The sequence below is a fragment of the Pyrus communis genome, chromosome 10 (assembly GCF_963583255.1).
Source record: "Pyrus communis chromosome 10, drPyrComm1.1, whole genome shotgun sequence".
NCBI lineage: Eukaryota > Viridiplantae > Streptophyta > Magnoliopsida > Rosales > Rosaceae > Pyrus > Pyrus communis.
In genome coordinates this window covers 17,080,287-17,101,346 of record NC_084812.1, presented here as the reverse complement: position 1 = coordinate 17,101,346, position 21,060 = coordinate 17,080,287, and positions in this window count along the sequence as shown.

Below are 21,060 nucleotides of genomic sequence, written 5' to 3'. Positions count from 1 at the left end.
CTTCACTACCTCTTTGTTTGCCCTTCTTCTCTTTGTATTGCATAGGTCCTTGAGGAATTTAGCATACTTTGGAACCTGTTTGATTGCATCGAGAAGCGGTATGTTCACTTGCACCTTCCGGAACGTTTCAAGAATGTCCTTCTCGCTTTCTTCCTTTTTTTCTTGCATGAACCTGCGAGGAAAAGGTACATTGGGCAGATTAGGACGTGAAGTACATGAATTTGAACTTAAATTACCTGATTTGGCCGAGTTAGGGTGATCTGCCTCAGGTTGTGTCGTCTCTTCATCTACTTTCTGGGCAGATTTGGGATTGTTTGGCTCGGTCCCAACTTCTTTTCCACCCCTTAGGGTGATGGCCTTGGCGGATTCGAATCCTCCCTTTGGATTGACTGTGGTTGAGCTAGGAAGCTTTCCTTGCTCTCTAATCTGTCCAAGGAACTCAGAAATCTGCCCTATTTGTTTCTTCATATCCATCATCTCCTTCTCGTTATTTTCTATCCGGTTGTTTTGATTTTGCAACCCCTGCGAAATAGAGGTTAGTAATTGCATAGCTTGATTACTTTCCAAAGACGTACCTGAATGAGATGATGCCGAAGGTTGTTGGGATTGTTGGGGTGCATACGGCTTGGAATAAAAACCAGGGGGGTTTGGCCTAAATCCTCCTTGTTGGGCAGCTTGTTGTGGCTCCCTCCATTTGAAGTTTGGATGGTCCCTCCATCCGGCATTGTAAGTGTTCGAGTATGGGTTGTTTTGATTTTGTCCTTGGAAACCAATTGCATTGGCAGATTCCCAACCACCATTCTCGATTAGTTGAGGGCACTTGTCGGATGGATGCCCTTGAATTGAGCACACGCCACAAACTTGGTGTTCTTGTGCTTTTGGACCAATCACAACCTGAGAAACAAGAGAATTAAGATTAGCAAGTTGTGATTGAATTTCAGAAATAGCACTCACCTCATTTATACTTTGTTGCCGTGGGGCTTCCCTTTGGCCCACTCCTTCATATTGTTGAGCGTTGAGCGCTCGGTTGGCTATGAGAATCTTGGCATCCCTTGGTGTTTTGTCCACCAATGCTCCTCCCGCTGATGCATCAAGCATTTGACGTTCGATAGGAAGGAGGCCCTCATAGAAATATTGAAGGAGAAGTTCCTCCTTCATTTGATGTTGAGGACATGAAGCTACAAGGCCCTTGAAGCGCTCATAATAAGCCGGGAATGTCTCACCATGATTCTGTTGAATACCACTAATTTTCTTCCGTAGGAGAATCACTCTCGAAGTAGGGAAGAATTTCTCCAAGAAAGCACGCTTCATACTCTCCCACGAAGTCACAGTTCCCGGGGCTAGTTCGTAGAGCCAATCTTTGGCCTTGTCCATAAGTGAAAATGGAAAGGCCTTCATCTTCAATATACTCCCATCCACATTGACGGGGGTCATGCTCGAACAAACCACCTCGAACTCCTTCAAGTGTTTGTTGGGGTCTTCCATAGACAAGCCATGGAACTTCGGAATATGGTGTAACAAACTGGATTTGAGTTCAAATTCCTCAGTCTTCCCCTCTGCAGCCGTGGGGTATTGGATACAAAGAGGCAATGCATTATCCAAACCTGAGGCCGAAAGCTCCTTGATGGTTCTATTATCTGCTGCCATGGCTTGTTCTTCTTCAAAAATCTGATCCGTGGGCTTTTCTTCTACACCTACTTCGTCTTCTTCAAGCCCAGGTTGTGGTGGAGGTTGTGGTGGCTCTTGTTGACTCCTCGTTCTCCTCAAAGTGCGTTCAAAATCACCGTCAAAGTCGGAGATGTTCTCTATAATAGGCCGAGAGCGACGAGTCATACACAGTACCTAAAAAACAAGGAAACAAACAAACTAAGAATCTAAAATAAGAATGCACGAAAAACAAACAAAAAAAAAAAAATATAAAAATAAAGACAAAGGATTAGCAAAGTTGCTAATCCCCGGCAACGGCGCCAAAATTTGATGCGAGATTTTACTTGACACTCAAATTAAACCCTCGTTTGACAATTGTAGTAGAATGGATAAGTGAGGGATCGTTCTAGACCGGGGATTAGGAGGGCTTGCTAAAACCTTCTAAATTGACTTAAAAACATAAAAACTAAATTAAAATACTCTTAACAAGATTACTATGACTCAGAAAGGCTTTGAAAAACTCAAATTGTCTAAAACAATCAAATTGACTCAAATAGAAGCTAGAACTTGATTTAGACGAATTTGCAATTGTTTATGACTCCAAAAGCTTAAAGATACAAAAATAAAACAAATACGAATGATTAAGACTTAACAAAATAGGGGGGGAATTGTGGTTGGACGATATTAAATTAAAAAGACAGAATATAATTAAAGGCAAAATGTAAATATGAATGTGATAAAAATATGGATGATGGAATAGCTAAGGGGTTTTCCTCCACACTTGTTACACTTGCATACAAGATTGATTTTCGGTTGGTCTTTCGATAAATTATGAAACTCAATGCTCCAAGTTAATTAGGTCCGTTTAAATTAACTTTCAGATTTCCCTAGATTCGTTGGATTGAATGGAATACGCATTACAACCAAATTATTCTTAATCAAAGTCCCTAACTATGGAATACGCATGATAGAGACATTCAACAAAGATCATTAAGTTCAACGGAAATCATAAACATTGACGAGGCATTCGTTACTATGGATTACGCATGAAACTTATGCCAAGAATTCGTTTAACGCGATTGTTTATAAGCAACCTCCACTACTTGTGAATATAAGTTCGTAACTATTAGGTGAAACTCACTTATATTCTAGCGTTATATTCATTCAAATGGTTAAACAAATTGAATCCACAACTTATGAAATTCCAACCAAAAGTAATCAATTCATAATGCAAGCATAAACATGTATTTTGAATCACCCCCTAGCTAAAGGGGGGTTTAGTTCCTCATAACTTTGAAATCAAAGAAACACCTAAACATTCCAACAACTCAAACGTGAATTGTATGAACGTTTAGGCACTCTTCTCTTCCCTTCTCATACGTACAAAACAAAGAGAATTAAATTTAAACTTTGAAATCAAAGAAACACCTAAACATTCCAACAACTCAAACTTGAATTGTATGAACGTTTAAGCACTCTTTTCTTCCTCGTTGTTGTAGCACAAGATCTAAGGTGAGCTTAAGGGCTTTAGGTGTATGTGGAATGTGATAGGAGCATATTCATGCGACTTAAATGGCTTGTTCTCGTGAATTTACGTTATGTTTCTCTCGTTATTTTAGTCCTTTATGCTTCTTTTGTGTGTTTTCAGGTTCTAAGGGCCTAAGGAGCAAGAAAGTGCATTTTGAGGCCATTTGGAGCATTTTTGGGCATGGATTGGATAGCTTATCCATGGAGCCAAGAGGATGGACGAATTTGAAGGCCTTGTATGCACTTGAAGACACAAAACAATGGCTCTAGCCCAATCAAACACATTATGCCATACAAACCAACCTATTTTAGGCCCATTCTATGTACTTAAACCCTAGCCCTTTAAACTAATTCATTTATCACTTATCAAACCATTCACTTATCACTCACCACATATCATTCATTTATCACTTAACATATCATTCATTTATTTCACTTCCATACTCCTCTTAATTCCACATGCATTCTCACACATGCACATCATTCACTCACATTTCCACCATTCATTCTTTATTCCTTTCCAAACATCTCACATGCATTTCCACCTTCCTACTTCATCATTTCACCACATTCTCCCTCTTTAACTCACATGCATTCATCATAATTCACAACACAAAACAACTTCATTGCCGTGGGTTCCCATTTCCTTTCCAAACATCTCACATGCATTTCTTCATTATTTCCTAACCCTACATGCATTATTTATTGCATCTTCACATGCATTCACACACACTTTACACATTCAAACCGTGAGCTCCCATTCCTATATGCCATTTTCAGATTTCCACCCACTAACCTAGTCATCAACACATGCACTTCCACCTTTCATCCACAATGATTCATGATTCATTCACTTTGCATCCTTTAAATCACATACTTTTCCATCATTAATTAGCCACTTGCATCTTAAACAAACAACCATATGTTCCCTCCACTACTCCTATAAATACCCTTGCATTCATTCATTCAATTCATATCTCATATATCTCATTCACAACACAACACCCCTCAAACACTTCCATTCTTTCCTTAGCCGTGAGTCCCCCCTCCCTACTAATCCAAACACCAACCATTTTTCCATTCCCCTTCCACTTCTCCACCACTCCTTTTCCATTCCACACTTCCATCCCCCAAACCAATTATCCCTAGACCTTATGCTACAATAAAGAGGAAGAGAAGAGGGCCTAAACGTTCGTACAATTCAAGTTTGAGTTGTTGGAATGTTTAGGCGTTTCTTTGATTTCAATGTTTAATTTCGATTCTCTTTGTTTTGTATGAGGAACTAAACCCCCCTTTAGCTAGGGGGGGATTCGAAATATATGTTTATGCTTGCATTTTGATTTGATTACTTCTAATTGCGTTTCATAAGTTGTGGATTCAATTTGTTTAACCGTTTGATTGATAACTTATTTATGTATGTTTATTAAGAATGCGCGCTTAATTTTCATGCATGAATATGACGCTAGAATATAAGTGAGTTTCACCTAATCGTTATGAACTTATATTCACAAGTAGTGAAGGTTGCTTATAAACAATCGCGTTAAACGAATTCTTGGCATAAGTTTCATGCAATCATAGTAACGAATGCCTCGTCAACACTTATAGTTTTCATGATGCTTAATGATTCTTGCTTGTTTCTCTATTATGCAATTCATGTAGGGAACTTGTGAGGAATGCTTTGGGTTGTCGTATGCAATCATCCAATTCATTAACTTAAGGAAAACTTGACGGTTAATTTAAGCGGACCTAATTAACCCGGGGTGTTGAGAATTCATGGTTTATTGAAATGCAATTGGAAATCATTTTATTATGCAAGTGTAACATGTATGGAGATGAACCCCTTAGCTAGCCATACCATCCATTCATTTCCGTCAATTTCATATTTACAATTTGTTTTCTTTACAATCTATCCATTTTAGTTTAAATTCGTCCAAAATCAATCCCCCCATATTTCGTTTAAGTCTTAGTCTTAATCTTTCTTATTTTTAGTTTTGAATTCTTCGAGTTTAGTATAGCATTTTAGTTTGTGTTTTTAAAAGCATTTTGAGTCTTTTGATTTGTTTTAATGTTTTAAAGTTTAGTTTTACATTCTTTGAGTCTAGTTTAGTGTTTTATATTATGTTTTTACGTTTTTAAGTCAAATCCAAGTGATTAACAATCCCTCCTAATCCCCGGTCCAGAACGATCCCTACTTGCACCTATACTACAATTGATAAAAAGAGGGTTTAATTTGTGTGCGTATAAATTTCGCATCAAATTTTGGCGCCGTTGCCGGGGATTAGCAACTTTGCTAATCCTTTGTCTTTATTTTTATATTTTTTTGTTTTTCGTGCATTCTTATTTCAGATTCTTAGTTTGTTTGTTTCCTTGTTTTTTTTTAGGTACTGTGTATGACTCGTAGCTCTCGGCCTATTATAGAGAACATCTCCGACTTTGACGGTGATTTTGAACGCACTTTGAGGAGAACGAGGAGTCAACAAGAGCCACCACAACCTCCAGCACAACCTGGGCTTGAAGAAGACGAAGTAGGTGTAGAAGAAAAGCCCACGGATCAGATTTTTGAAGAAGAACAAGCCATGGCAGCAGATAATAGAACCATCAAGGAGCTTTCGGCCTCGGGTTTGGATAATGCATTGCCTCTTTGTATCCAATACCCCACGGCTGCAGAAGGGAAGACTGAGGAATTTGAACTCAAATCCAGTTTGTTACACCATATTCCGAAGTTCCATGGCTTGTCTATGGAAGACCCCAACAAACACTTGAAGGAGTTCGAGGTGGTTTGTTCGAGCATGACCCCCGTCAATGTGGATGGGAGTATATTGAAGATGAAGGCCTTTCCATTTTCACTTATGGACAAGGCCAAAGATTGGCTCTACGAACTAGCCCCGGGAACTGTGACTTCGTGGGAGAGTATGAAGCGTGCTTTCTTGGAGAAATTCTTCCCTACTTCGAGAGTGATTCTCCTACGGAAGAAAATTAGTGGTATTCAACAGAATCATGGTGAGACATTCCCGTCTTATTATGAGCGCTTCAAGGGCCTTGTAGCTTCATGTCCTCAACATCAAATGAAGGAGGAACTTCTCCTTCAATATTTCTATGAGGGCCTCCTTCCTATCGAACGTCAAATGGTTGATGCGTCAGCGGGAGGAGCATTGGTGGACAAAACACCAAGGGATGCCAAGATTCTCATAGCCAACCGAGCGCTCAACGCTCAACAATATGAAGGAGTGGGCCAAAGGGAAGCCCCACGGCAACAAAGTGTAAATGAGGTGAGTGCTATTTCTGAAATTCAATCACAACTTGCTAATCTTACTTCTCTTGTTTCTCAGGTTGTGATTGGTCCAAAAGCACAAGAATACCAAGTTTGTGGCGTGTGCTCAATTCAAGGGCATCCATCCGACAAGTGCCCTCAACTAATCGAGAATGGTGGGTGGGAATCTGCCAATGCAATTGGTTTCCAAGGACAAAATCAAAACAACCCATACTCGAACACTTACAATGCCGGATGGAGGGACCATCCAAACTTCAAATGGAGGGAGCCACAACAAGCTGCCCAACAAGGAGGATTTAGGCCAAACCCCCCTGGTTTTTATTCCAAGCCGTATGCACCCCAACAATCCCAACAACCTTCGGCATCATCTCATTCAGGTACGTCTTTGGAAAGTAATCAAGCTATGCAATTACTAACCTCTATTTCGCAGGGGTTGCAAAATCAAAACAACCGAATAGAAAATAACGAGAAGGAGATGATGGATATGAAGAAACAAATAGGGCAGATTTCTGAGTTCCTTGGACAGATTAGAGAGCAAGGAAAGCTTCCTAGCTCAACCACAGTCAATCCAAAGGGAGGATTCGAATCCGCCAAGGCCATCACCCTAAGGGGTGGAAAAGAAGTTGGGACCGAGCCAAACAATCCCAAATCTGCCCAGAAAGTAGATGAAGAGACGACACAACCTGAGGCAGATCACCCTAACTCGGCCAAATCAGGTAATTTAAGTTCAAATTCATGTACTTCACGTCCTAATCTGCCCAATGTACCTTTTCCTCGCAGGTTCATGCAAGAAAAAAAGGAAGAAAGCGAGAAGGACATTCTTGAAACGTTCCGGAAGGTGCAAGTGAACATACCGCTTCTCGATGCAATCAAACAGGTTCCAAAGTATGCTAAATTCCTCAAGGACCTATGCAATACAAAGAGAAGAAGGGCAAACAAAGAGGTAGTGAAGGTAAGCGAGAATGTGTCCGCTGTTTTGCAACGTAAACTGCCTACCAAGTGCAAAGACCCCGGTAGTTTCACGATTCCTTGTGTGATTGGACATAATCGTTTTGAACATGCCATGCTTGATTTAGGTGCATCCATAAATGTCATGCCTTATTCTATTTATGCATCTATGAATTTGGGTGAATTAAAACAAGATGGTGTAATTATACAATTGGCCGATCGTTCTAACGCGTATCCAAAAGGAGTTTTGGAAGATGTGCTTGTGCAGGTGAACCATTTAATTTTTCCGGCTGATTTCTACGTCCTAGACATGGAAGATTCAGCCCATTCAACATCTTTGCCGATTCTCCTTGGTAGGCCATTCATGAAGACGGCCCGAACGAAGATTGATGTATACAAAGGCACCTTGACAATGGAATTCGATGGGGAAGTGATTGATTTTAATATTTCTGAAACTATGAGATATCCCGTTGATGACCATTCTTGTTTTTCCATTGATGTTATCGATTCTTTGGCGCAGGTATACCTTGAAGAATTGAACGAGGACGCCCTGGAAACAACCATCACTAAGGCCATAGAGCGCAAAAATGAAGGATTTGGGCCAATGCAAGGCCACGGCAAGGAGGAGGAATTCTTTGCCATGGGTTCTAGTGAAGAAATAATTGAGGTTGTGGCAGCCCTTGAGTCATTGCCACAACAATATGGTAAGGTTCCACTCTCACTTTCAAATTCAGTTTCCACTAAGATGCTACCTTCTGTTGTTCAGGCACCATCGCTTGAACTTAAGCCGTTGCCGGACCATTTGAAGTATGTGTTTTTGGGAGAAGGTGAAACATTGCCCGTCATCATTTCATCAAGTCTCACGGCAATGGAGGAGGAGAAGCTTGTGAGGGTGCTGCGAGAGCACAAAACGGCCATAGGGTGGAATTTGGCCGACATTAAAGGAATAAGCCCTACCACATGCATGCACCGTATACTTCTTGAGGAGGGGGCTAAACCAACTCGAGAGGCTCAACGCCGTCTCAACCCTCCGATGATGGAAGTGGTGAAGAAAGAAATAATCAAGCTTTTGGATTGCGGAGTGATCTACCCTATCTCCGATAGCCGTTGGGTCTCTCCAGTTCAAGTCGTTCCCAAGAAGTCCGGAGTAACTGTTATCAAGAATGATGAGAATGAGCTCGTGCCTACACGCATTCAGACTGGATGGCGAGTATGTATCGATTACCGGAAGCTAAATGCCATGACTAGGAAAGATCACTTTCCTTTGCCATTCATCGACCAGATGCTCGAAAGGTTAGCCGGTCATGCTTTTTACTGTTTTCTTGATGGATACTCTGGATATAACCAAATTGTGATAGCCCCGGACGATCAAGAGAAGACCACATTCACATGTCCCTTTGGAACATTTGCTTATCGTCGCATGCCATTTGGCTTATGCAACGCACCGGCCACTTTCCAAAGGTGTATGGTAAGTATATTTTCCGATTTTGTTGAAAAGATCATTGAGGTTTTCATGGATGATTTCAGTGTATTTGGGAGTTCATTTGATAATTGCTTGGATAATCTGACCTTAATTTTGAAACGATGTGTTGAAACTAACCTTGTCTTGAATTGGGAGAAATGTCACTTTATGGTGAAACAAGGTATAGTTTTAGGACATATTGTTTCAGAAAAAGGAATTGCAGTAGATAAATCGAAAATAGACCTTGTACGTCACTTACCCTCTCCTACTTCGGTTAGAGAGGTACGTTCGTTTCTTGGCCATGCAGGGTTCTATAGGCGTTTTATCAAGGACTTCTCCAAGATGTCCAACCCTCTTTGCCGATTGCTTCAAAAAGATGTGTCATTCAAGTTTGATGAAGAGTGTAATTCGGCATTTAACCAACTCAAGGAGAAGCTAGTCTCGGCCCCCATTATTGTACCTCCAGATTGGAGCCTTCCGTTCGAGCTCATGTGCGATGCATCCGACTATGCATTAGGAGCTGTTCTAGGACAAAGAAGAGACAAGCGGCCGCATGTCATATACTATGCCTCTCGGACTCTCAATGATGCCCAATTGAACTACTCCACGACGGAAAAAGAACTTCTAGCTGTGGTTTTTGCTTTAGATAAATTCCGTTCATATTTAATTGGTACTAAAGTAATCGTTTATTCTGATCATGCAGCTTTGAGGTACTTGCTCACGAAAAAGGAAGCAAAGCCGAGGCTTATCCGTTGGATTCTTCTTCTTCAAGAATTTGATATTGAAATCCGGGATAAGAAAGGAAGCGAGAATGTAGTGGCTGACCCTTTAAGCCGAATGATCCACGAGGAGCATGAACATGCCGTACCTATCCCTGAAACTTTTCCCGATGAGCAGCTGCTATCCATTGAGGTAAGTGAACCATGGTATGCAGATTTAGTGAATTACTTGGTGGCTAAACAAATTCCAAATGAACTAAACAAGCACCAACGTGATAAGCTTAAAAATGATGCACGTTTCTATGTTTGGGATGACCCTTATTTGTGGAAGTATTGCTCAGATCAAATTGTACGTAGATGTGTGCATGATTCTGAATTTCACTCAATTCTAAGCTTTTGTCACACATATGCATGTGGTGGTCATTTTGGCACACAACGCACTGCCCTCAAGGTTCTAGAGTGTGGTTTTTATTGGCCGACTATATTTAGGGATGCTAGAACCTTTTGTATGTCTTGTGATCGTTGCCAACGAATGGGTAACATAGGTACCAAGGACCAAATGCCGCAAACCCCTGTCTTTAATGTTGAAATTTTTTATGTTTGGGGCATTGATTTCATGGGCCCTTTCCCTCCATCTTATGGTTTCACTTATATCTTGCTAGCCGTTGATTATGTTTCTAAATGGGTGGAAGCAAAAGCCACCCGTACTAACGATTCTAAGGTGGTTGCAGATTTCGTGAAAACTAACATTTTTGCTAGGTTTGGAATGCCGAGAGTAATCATAAGTGATGGAGGGTCTCACTTTTGCAATCGGACCATTGAGGCGTTGCTAAGAAAGTACCATGTCAACCATAAGGTCTCCACACCTTACCATCCTCAAACAAATGGCCAAGCCGAGGTGTCTAACCGAGAAATCAAACAAATTTTGGAGAAGACCGTTGGACCAACAAGGAGGGATTGGAGCTTACGTTTAGATGATGCACTGTGGGCATATCGTACGGCATACAAAACACCCATTGGGATGTCACCTTTTCGGCTCGTCTATGGTAAGCCATGTCATTTGCCCGTAGAGTCAGAGCACAAGGCACATTGGGCCGTGAAGATTTTCAACATGGACATAGATGCAGCGGGAGTTCATAGGAAGCTCCAATTGAATGAACTTGAGGAGATTCGGAATGAAGCCTATGAGAATGCCCGGATGTACAAAGCCAAGACCAAAGCATTCCATGATAAAATGATTCGAACCAAGACCTTCACAGTTGGGCAGAAAGTGTTACTTTTTAACTCTCGCCTACGGTTGTTTCCTGGTAAGTTGCGTTCTAAATGGATTGGCCCGTTTGTTGTTACTAATGTTTTCCCTCATGGTGCAGTGCAAATCAAAAGTTCAAGGACGCAGCAAGAATTCAAAGTGAATGGGCATCGATTGAAGCCCTATTACGAGATGTTTGAGGAGCATGTCGTGGAGGAGGTACCCCTCCATGCCGTGGAACCTAATCAAGCTTAAACGGAGGTACCGTCCGGCTGCAAGACGTAAAAGAAAGCGCTTCGTGGGAGGCAACCCATGCATCCGAATAGAGAAGAACTTGGAAAACCCTTTAAGAGACTTATTTTTATTCCTTTCTTTTTCTTTACTGCCTTTACTTTGCTTTCTTTCTCGTATTTGTTTATTTGCTTGCTCTGTTGTGACTTTCTGCTTAAAACATTGAGGACAAAGTTTGATTTAAGTGTGGGGGGGTAAACAATTTGTATTTGCATGAATTTCGTGGGATTTATTCACCTATCACTTAGAATGTTGTTTCTTGCTGTTTTAAGCATTTTTAGAGTGTTTTCGGAGTTTTATAATAGAGAAGAACTTGGAAAACCCTTTAAGAGACTTATTTTTATTCCTTTCTTTTTCTTTACTGCCTTTACTTTGCTTTCTTTCTCGTATTTGTTTATTTGCTTGCTCTGTTGTGACTTTCTGCTTAAAACATTGAGGACAAAGTTTGATTTAAGTGTGGGGGGGTAAACAATTTGTATTTGCATGAATTTCGTGGGATTTATTCACCTATCACTTAGAATGTTGTTTCTTGCTGTTTTAAGCATTTTTAGAGTGTTTTCGTGTGTTTTATAGTGTCTTGGTATAAAACTCCGAAAATTTGATAAAAATTTTAACTAAAAAAAAAAAAAAAAAAAAAAAAAAAAAAAAAAACTCTTCTCTTTGTTGCTATTTCGTTTCTGCCTTGTTAGGTTGTTTAGTTGTTATTGTTTGTTTGTTTATTAATTGTGTGAGTCTATGATTGTAACATTGAGAAAATGTTTGATTTATTGATAGGCACTGCTAAACAAAGAAAGATGGTGCTTCACAAAGGTTGTTTGCTTGAGGCCCCACCACGTGGCTTTACTCTTGAAGTGGAAGGCGTAGGAACAGAAGGCATCGGAGCGGAAGGCGTAGGAACGGAAGGCGTAGGAACAGAAGGCATCGGAGCAGATAGAGCATTCCAGGCCTCAATACTTGGCCAAGCGCTGGATGAGCCAGGAAAAAGGTGCCTCTGGAGGAAAGACGAAAACCTTTGACGGTCACTGTGAATCCGACCTTCAGACTCTTGCAGCTCATCAAGCTTCCTCTTCATGCCCGACGAATAGTTATTTGCAAGCACATGCAAACTTCTATTCTCATACTTCAGCTGCTGGATCTCCTGCTTGAGACTTTCCACCTCTGCCATCAATGATTCCACCTGACGGGAGCGGGCAAGCAGGCGTTGGCCCATGTTGGACACAGAACTCGCACACTGAACACTAAGTGCGAGGGACTCTTGAACGGCCAACTCATCGGACCGTCCTGACAGCAGCCTACTATCTTTTGGTGTGAGGAGGTTCCTAGCTACTATTGTAGCTGTTGTGGCGTCCTGCATCACAGAGTCTTCACCTGAAAGAGGACCGTTAGAAGAAAAGAAAGAAGGACGCCATACGTTACCTTGACGCGGCGCGCCCGTATCACTGCTAAGGCTCAATTCCAAGCTAAGGTTCGATGAGTTTGCCATTTTTTCAAAAGTGTTCAAAGAGAAGGGATGAAGTTAAATTTCAAAGGGCCGGAGTCGATTTTCAAGAATGGGAAATCTTCAGAGTGTGTTTGTGGCGGTGATCGATACCTCAATAAGAAGCCAAGGCGACGCGTCCACCGATTCAAAAAGCCGGAATTTCCGGCGTAATTTAGGCGACGCTTTCTCAGCTTTTCAGAAGACGTGTTCAACTTTGTCAAAAGAGTTCTTCTTTTCAGACAACACGTGGAGGCCATCATCGCAACTACACATCTTTAGCCGACAAGCGCAAAGTTCGGCGACACTTTCTCAGCTTTTCAGAAGACGCGTGCAGCTTTGTCAAAAGGAGCCGCATCTGCACTACCACGTGTCGTTCAGCAAGCGAAGGGGCGTCGTTCAGAAATCGAAGGGGCGCCTGCTCAGAAATCGAAGAGGCGTGTTCAGAGATCGAAGAGGCGCCATTATTTCAAAAAGCCGGATTTGCGGGATCAAAACATTTGTCGACAAAGGTAAAAAGTACCACCACTTGATATTATCTCTATATATGTCGACCTTCGTCTTTTATGGCAGGGTAAACCTGAAGAAAATGCCCAACTCTCTCTCACCTCTGAGGGCGCACTCCCAGCAAAGCCTTTCGAAATACTCAATTCTTTCTTCTTCCCCAAAGATGATACCAGATGCCTGGAGTACAGATGACCCAGGAGGAAGCAGCACAACAAATACATGTGCTGATTCATTCACCGCTTCTTCAAAAGCAAAGGTATCTCATATCATCAAGGTCAAAAGCAAAAGTATCTCATATCATGCTCTTTCCCTGTCTTTTTCTTTGTCCTTGTTCTTACTCGCATGGCAAAGTAAAACAAGCAATCAGCCGGCACTTGGAGTCAGTCTTCCGTTCTGGAGCCAACTGCCTGGAATCTATTCCTGATTGCTTACCTAGCGTTGCTCTCGAGTAGTCATCTTCAACGGTTGATACACTTCCGGAGAAGGGACCACTTCTGCAAAGGGGAGCGAGTAAGGCAAGTGAAAATGATACATTGAAGCATGTGGAGACAAACATAGGCTGAGTTATCCTCCAACCCTTTTCAATACGAATTGGAAAGATTGAACAAAGAAACAGACCAAAGGGGTAAGCTCAGACCTTCAGGGGAGACCAAAAGAACCATCCTGCTGCCCAGTTCAAGAAGTAGCACAAAGGAAAATCAACGATGGGCAGAAACCAGTTCAAGAGTAAGCCTGTGGAATCACAAAGATCAAAAGCCTCAATGCAATTACCAAGGAGAAGATGGAATTTACACTCTATAACCAGATTTGCGTCTCTAAACTCTTCTCTTTGTTAATTACATTATGCCATGTTTAGTATGTTTAGGTGCTTTTTGTGTATTTACTTATGCTTTGTGTGAATCTATGCTTAAAACATTGAGGACAATGTTTGATTTAAGTGTGGGGGGGTAACTAAGTATATTTGATGCAAATTCGTGGGATTTATTCACCTATCACTTCACATGTTGTTTCTCACTGTTTTAAAACTGTTTTATTGTATTTTGTCTTAAAAATTCGAAAATCCCATAAAAATTTGAAAAATTGTTTTGAAAAACCCAAAAAGAGTTGTTTTAAAGTTGTTTTTGTGTGTGTGTTTTAGGATACCTTCCAACACAATGATAAGGATTTGGTTTGTAATTGCATGACGGTTAAAAAGAGTTATTAACATAGAGAAAAGTTTGATTTACTCTTGGTATATGCTTGGTTATGGTTATAATGTATGACTTCACATGCAATCATAAAAGAAAAATTCGTTTTTGTAACATGCTTGAAGGAAGGAATTCAAACAAACGCTACAACCCTGTGAGACTCGAGCCATTACCTTCTTTGGAGAGTTATTTTCTGTGATTCTGTGTTTTCTAAAGTTGTTGCATGATCTCATTATTCCTTGCTTGGTTGCTACTTAGGATGCAATTGTATCATGATAGAACTAAATGCCAGAACTTATATCCGTTTCATTCAAAGCATAACATTGAATTGCATAACATATATCAAGATGAAGTTGTGTAGTTGCCACCATAACCAAATAGCCTTACTTCCCATATTTCGTATTTGTTGTAAGTTTTAACCCCGTTGAGCCTCGTTTAGCCTATTTTCTTTGCTAACCACATCACCCCTTACCTAGCGTAGAGTAGGACCATCCGTACCCTTTGTTCTTGAAAGATAGTGAGCATGACTTAATTGAATTCCTTTTTATTAATATGTTGCAGAAAATAAGTGTGGGGGAAGGGATTTTTGTGTGTATGTATGTGCCTAAGTCTTAAAGGAGGCACGAAAAAAAAAAAAAAAAAAAAAAAAAAAAAAAAAAAAAAAAGAAAGAAAAAGAGTGAAAATAAGTGAGAATGGACTCACAAGTGTGATTGTTGATGAAAGGGCCCAAAAAGTTTGAATATGGCCCTAAGTTTTGCGACTTCCCCTTGGGTGTTCAAAGTTAACTTCTGCGTTCTAAAGGGAATTCTAAGTGCCTAATTCAATACTTTGCTCACTATTGCTTTAAGAACGTTTGTGTACTCTACCTTTCTTTGTTAAACCATTACCCTTAGCCCCGTTACATCCCTCAACTTCTATCTTGAGTGTTATGTGTTTCAATTTGCGGAGTTTGAAATTGATATGAGCTTATGGAATCACTGGTTCTCATTCTAAGTAGTAGCATTCCATTCATGAGATCATATTCATGTCATTATCGTAAATCCAGAAAATGCTTTCTTTGTTATAACATATGTGAGATACTAATCTTTCATGTTTACATCAATCTTCTCACATATACCTAGTGTAGGGAGTGTAGTCAGAAAATCTGAGTAAAAATTGAGTGCATATCTTGAAAGGAATTGAGCAAATTCTCTAAGGCATGTTACTACATTCAAAACATGGTTTTAAATGCTTAATTGTGAACTAGTATATGGTGAATATGATTAAGAATGTACTTAAATGTGAAGATGACTAAAATCTGTGAGAATGATGATTTTTAACTTGTCATGTGCATTGGAAATCCCTAAGACGGTTGTTGGAAGGTTTAGGTTGTGTTTTACGTGTTTAGTGTCGTTTTGTTTATTTGTTTTTATTCTGTTTTGCTCGAGGACTAGCAAAAGCTAAGTGTGGGGGTATTTGATAGGAGCATATTCATGCGACTTAAATGGCTTGTTCTCGTGAATTTACGTTATGTTTCTCTCGTTATTTTAGTCCTTTATGCTTCTTTTGTGTGTTTTCAGGTTCTAAGGGCCTAGGGAGCAAGAAAGTGCATTTTGAGGCCATTTGGAGCATTTTTGGGCATGGATTGGATAGCTTATCCATGGAGCCAAGAGGATGGACGAATTTGAAGGCCTTGTATGCACTTGAAGACACAAAACAATGGCTCTAGCCCAATCAAACACATTATGCCATACAAACCAACCTATTTTAGGCCCATTCTATGTACTTAAACCCTAGCCCTTTAAACTAATTCATTTATCACTTATCAAACCATTCACTTATCACTCACCACATATCATTCACTTATCACTTAACATATCATTCATTTATTTCACTTCCATACTCCTCTTAATTCCACATGCATTCTCACACATGCACATCATTCACTCACATTTCCACCATTCATTCTTTATTCCTTTCCAAACATCTCACATGCATTTCCACCTTCCTACTTCATCATTTCACCACATTCTCCCTCTTTAACTCACATGCATTCATCATAATTCACAACACAAAACAACTTCATTGCCGTGGGTTCCCATTTCCTTTCCAAACATCTCACATGCATTTCTTCATTATTTCCTAACCCTACATGCATTATTTATTGCATCTTCACATGCATTCACACACACTTTACACATTCAAACCGTGAGCTCCCATTCCTATATGCCATTTTCAGATTTCCACCCACTAACCTAGTCATCAACACATGCACTTCCACCTTTCATCCACAATGATTCATGATTCATTCACTTTGCATCCTTTAAATCACATACTTTTCCATCATTAATTAGCCACTTGCATCTTAAACAAACAACCATATGTTCCCTCCACTACTCCTATAAATACCCTTGCATTCATTCATTCAATTCATATCTCATATATCTCATTCACAACACAACACCCCTCAAACACTTCCATTCTTTCCTTAGCCGTGAGTCCCCCCTCCCTACTAATCCAAACACCAACCATTTTTCCATTCCCCTTCCACTTCTCCACCACTCCTTTTCCATTCCACACTTCCATCCCCCAAACCAATTATCCCTAGACCTTATGCTACAATAAAGAGGAAGAGAAGAGGGCCTAAACGTTCGTACAATTCAAGTTTGAGTTGTTGGAATGTTTAGGCGTTTCTTTGATTTCAATGTTTAATTTCGATTCTCTTTGTTTTGTATGAGGAACTAAACCCCCCTTTAGCTAGGGGGGGATTCGAAATATATGTTTATGCTTGCATTTTGATTTGATTACTTCTAATTGCGTTTCATAAGTTGTGGATTCAATTTGTTTAACCGTTTGATTGATAACTTATTTATGTATGTTTATTAAGAATGCGCGCTTAATTTTCATGCATGAATATGACGCTAGAATATAAGTGAGTTTCACCTAATCGTTATGAACTTATATTCACAAGTAGTGAAGGTTGCTTATAAACAATCGCGTTAAACGAATTCTTGGCATAAGTTTCATGCAATCATAGTAACGAATGCCTCGTCAACACTTATAGTTTTCATGATGCTTAATGATTCTTGCTTGTTTCTCTATTATGCAATTCATGTAGGGAACTTGTGAGGAATGCTTTGGGTTGTCGTATGCAATCATCCAATTCATTAACTTAAGGAAAACTTGACGGTTAATTTAAGCGGACCTAATTAACCCGGGGTGTTGAGAATTCATGGTTTATTGAAATGCAATTGGAAATCATTTTATTATGCAAGTGTAACATGTATGGAGATGAACCCCTTAGCTAGCCATACCATCCATTCATTTCCGTCAATTTCATATTTACAATTTGTTTTCTTTACAATCTATCCATTTTAGTTTAAATTCGTCCAAAATCAATCCCCCCATATTTCGTTTAAGTCTTAGTCTTAATCTTTCTTATTTTTAGTTTTGAATTCTTCGAGTTTAGTATAGCATTTTAGTTTGTGTTTTTAAAAGCATTTTGAGTCTTTTGATTTGTTTTAATGTTTTAAAGTTTAGTTTTACATTCTTTGAGTCTAGTTTAGTGTTTTATATTATGTTTTTACGTTTTTAAGTCAAATCCAAGTGATTAACAATCCCTCCTAATCCCCGGTCCAGAACGATCCCTACTTGCACCTATACTACAATTGATAAAAAGAGGGTTTAATTTGTGTGCGTATAAATTTCGCATCAAATTTTGGCGCCGTTGCCGGGGATTAGCAACTTTGCTAATCCTTTGTCTTTATTTTTATATTTTTTTGTTTTTCGTGCATTCTTATTTCAGATTCTTAGTTTGTTTGTTTCCTTGTTTTTTTTTAGGTACTGTGTATGACTCGTAGCTCTCGGCCTATTATAGAGAACATCTCCGACTTTGACGGTGATTTTGAACGCACTTTGAGGAGAACGAGGAGTCAACAAGAGCCACCACAACCTCCAGCACAACCTGGGCTTGAAGAAGACGAAGTAGGTGTAGAAGAAAAGCCCACGGATCAGATTTTTGAAGAAGAACAAGCCATGGCAGCAGATAATAGAACCATCAAGGAGCTTTCGGCCTCGGGTTTGGATAATGCATTGCCTCTTTGTATCCAATACCCCACGGCTGCAGAAGGGAAGACTGAGGAATTTGAACTCAAATCCAGTTTGTTACACCATATTCCGAAGTTCCATGGCTTGTCTATGGAAGACCCCAACAAACACTTGAAGGAGTTCGAGGTGGTTTGTTCGAGCATGACCCCCGTCAATGTGGATGGGAGTATATTGAAGATGAAGGCCTTTCCATTTTCACTTATGGACAAGGCCAAAGATTGGCTCTACGAACTAGCCCCGGGAACTGTGACTTCGTGGGAGAGTATGAAGCGTGCTTTCTTGGAGAAATTCTTCCCTACTTCGAGAGTGATTCTCCTACGGAAGAAAATTAGTGGTATTCAACAGAATCATGGTGAGACATTCCCGTCTTATTATGAGCGCTTCAAGGGCCTTGTAGCTTCATGTCCTCAACATCAAATGAAGGAGGAACTTCTCCTTCAATATTTCTATGAGGGCCTCCTTCCTATCGAACGTCAAATGGTTGATGCGTCAGCGGGAGGAGCATTGGTGGACAAAACACCAAGGGATGCCAAGATTCTCATAGCCAACCGAGCGCTCAACGCTCAACAATATGAAGGAGTGGGCCAAAGGGAAGCCCCACGGCAACAAAGTGTAAATGAGGTGAGTGCTATTTCTGAAATTCAATCACAACTTGCTAATCTTACTTCTCTTGTTTCTCAGGTTGTGATTGGTCCAAAAGCACAAGAATACCAAGTTTGTGGCGTGTGCTCAATTCAAGGGCATCCATCCGACAAGTGCCCTCAACTAATCGAGAATGGTGGGTGGGAATCTGCCAATGCAATTGGTTTCCAAGGACAAAATCAAAACAACCCATACTCGAACACTTACAATGCCGGATGGAGGGACCATTTTAGAAACGTTTCCGGATGAGCAACTTTTGTCCATTGAGGTAAGAACCCCTTGGTATGCCGATTTGGTAAATTTCTTGGTGTCTAAGCAAGTTCCTAGTACCCTAAACAAGTTCCAACGTGATAAACTTGTTCATGATGCACGTTTTTATGTTTGGGATGATCCATATTTATGGAAATTCTGCCCAGATCAGATTGTGAGTAGATGTGTGCCCGAATCTGAATTTAATTCCATTCTTACATTCTGCCATACTTATGCATGTGGGGGACATTTTGGCACCCAAAGGACAGCCCTAAAGGTGTTACAATCTGGATTTTATTGGCCTAATCTCTTTAAAGACGCTAAAATGTTTTGTTTAACATGCGATAAGTGTCAAAGAACAGGTAACATAGGGCCTAAGGACCAAATGCCGCAACAATCTCTCTCATTTGTGGAAATTTTTGATGTTTGGGGTATTGATTTCATGGGCCCCTTCCCTCCATCTTTTGGTTTCACTTATATCTTGCTAGCTGTCGATTATGTTTCCAAATGGGTGGAAGCCAAAGCCACCCGTACTAACGATTCTAAGGTTGTTGCAGATTTTGTGAAATCTAATATTTTTGCTAGGTTTGGGATGCCACGAGTTTTAATAAGTGATGGGGGTTCTCACTTTCGTAACCGCACCATTGAAGCTTTGCTCAAGAAGTACAACGTTACTCATAAGGTTTCCACACCTTATCACCCTCAAACTAATGGGCAAGCGGAGGTTTCAAATAGGGAGATCAAACAAGTCCTAGAGAAAACCGTGGGACCCTCAAGAAGAGATTGGAGTTTGCGCTTGGACGATGCATTGTGGGCCTATCGTACGGCTTACAAAACTCCCCTTGGCATGTCACCTTTTCGGCTTATATATGGTAAGCCATGTCATTTGCCCGTTGAGTTAGAGCACAAGGCACATTGGGCTGTGAAAACCTTCAATTTGGACATAGACGCTGCTGGAGTTCATAGGAAGCTCCAATTAGATGAACTTGAGGAGATTAGGAACGAGGCTTGATGCGTGATTTATGCGCACACAAATTAAACCCTCTTTTTGACAAATTGTAGTATAGGTGCAAGTAGGGATCGTTCTGGACCGGGGATTAGGAGGGATTGCAAATCTCTTGGAAACTGACTCAAAAACGTAAAATAAAGTTTAAAACACTAAACTAGACTCAAAGAATGCAAAATTAAAATTTAAAACACTAAGACAAACCAAAAACTCAAAATGCTTTAAAAACACAAACTAAATTGAATTCTAACTAAAATGAACATTAAAGCAAAAGGGGAATTGAGGTTTTTACGAAAATTGAAATAACGAAACAAGTTAATAAACTAGACAGAATGTAAATATGAAGTTTATGGATGAATGCTAGCTAAGGGGTTCATCTCCATACATGTTACACTTGCATACAAGATTGATTCTCAGTTGGTCTTTCGATAAATTATGAAACTCAATGCTCCAAGTTAATTAGGTTCGCTTAAATTAACTTTCAGATTTCCCTAGATTCGTTGGATTGAATGGAATACGCATTACAACCAAATTATTCTTAATCAAAGTCCCTAACTATGGAATACGCATGATAGAGACATTCAACAAAGATCATTAAGTTCAACGGAAATCATAAACATCGACGAGGCATTCGTTACTATGGAATACGCATGAAACTTATGCCAAGAATTCGTTTAACGCGATTGTTTATAAGCAACCTCCACTACTTGTGAATATAAGTTCGTAACTATTAGGTGAAACTCACTTATATTCTAGCGTCATATTCATTCAAACGGTTAAACAAATTGAAT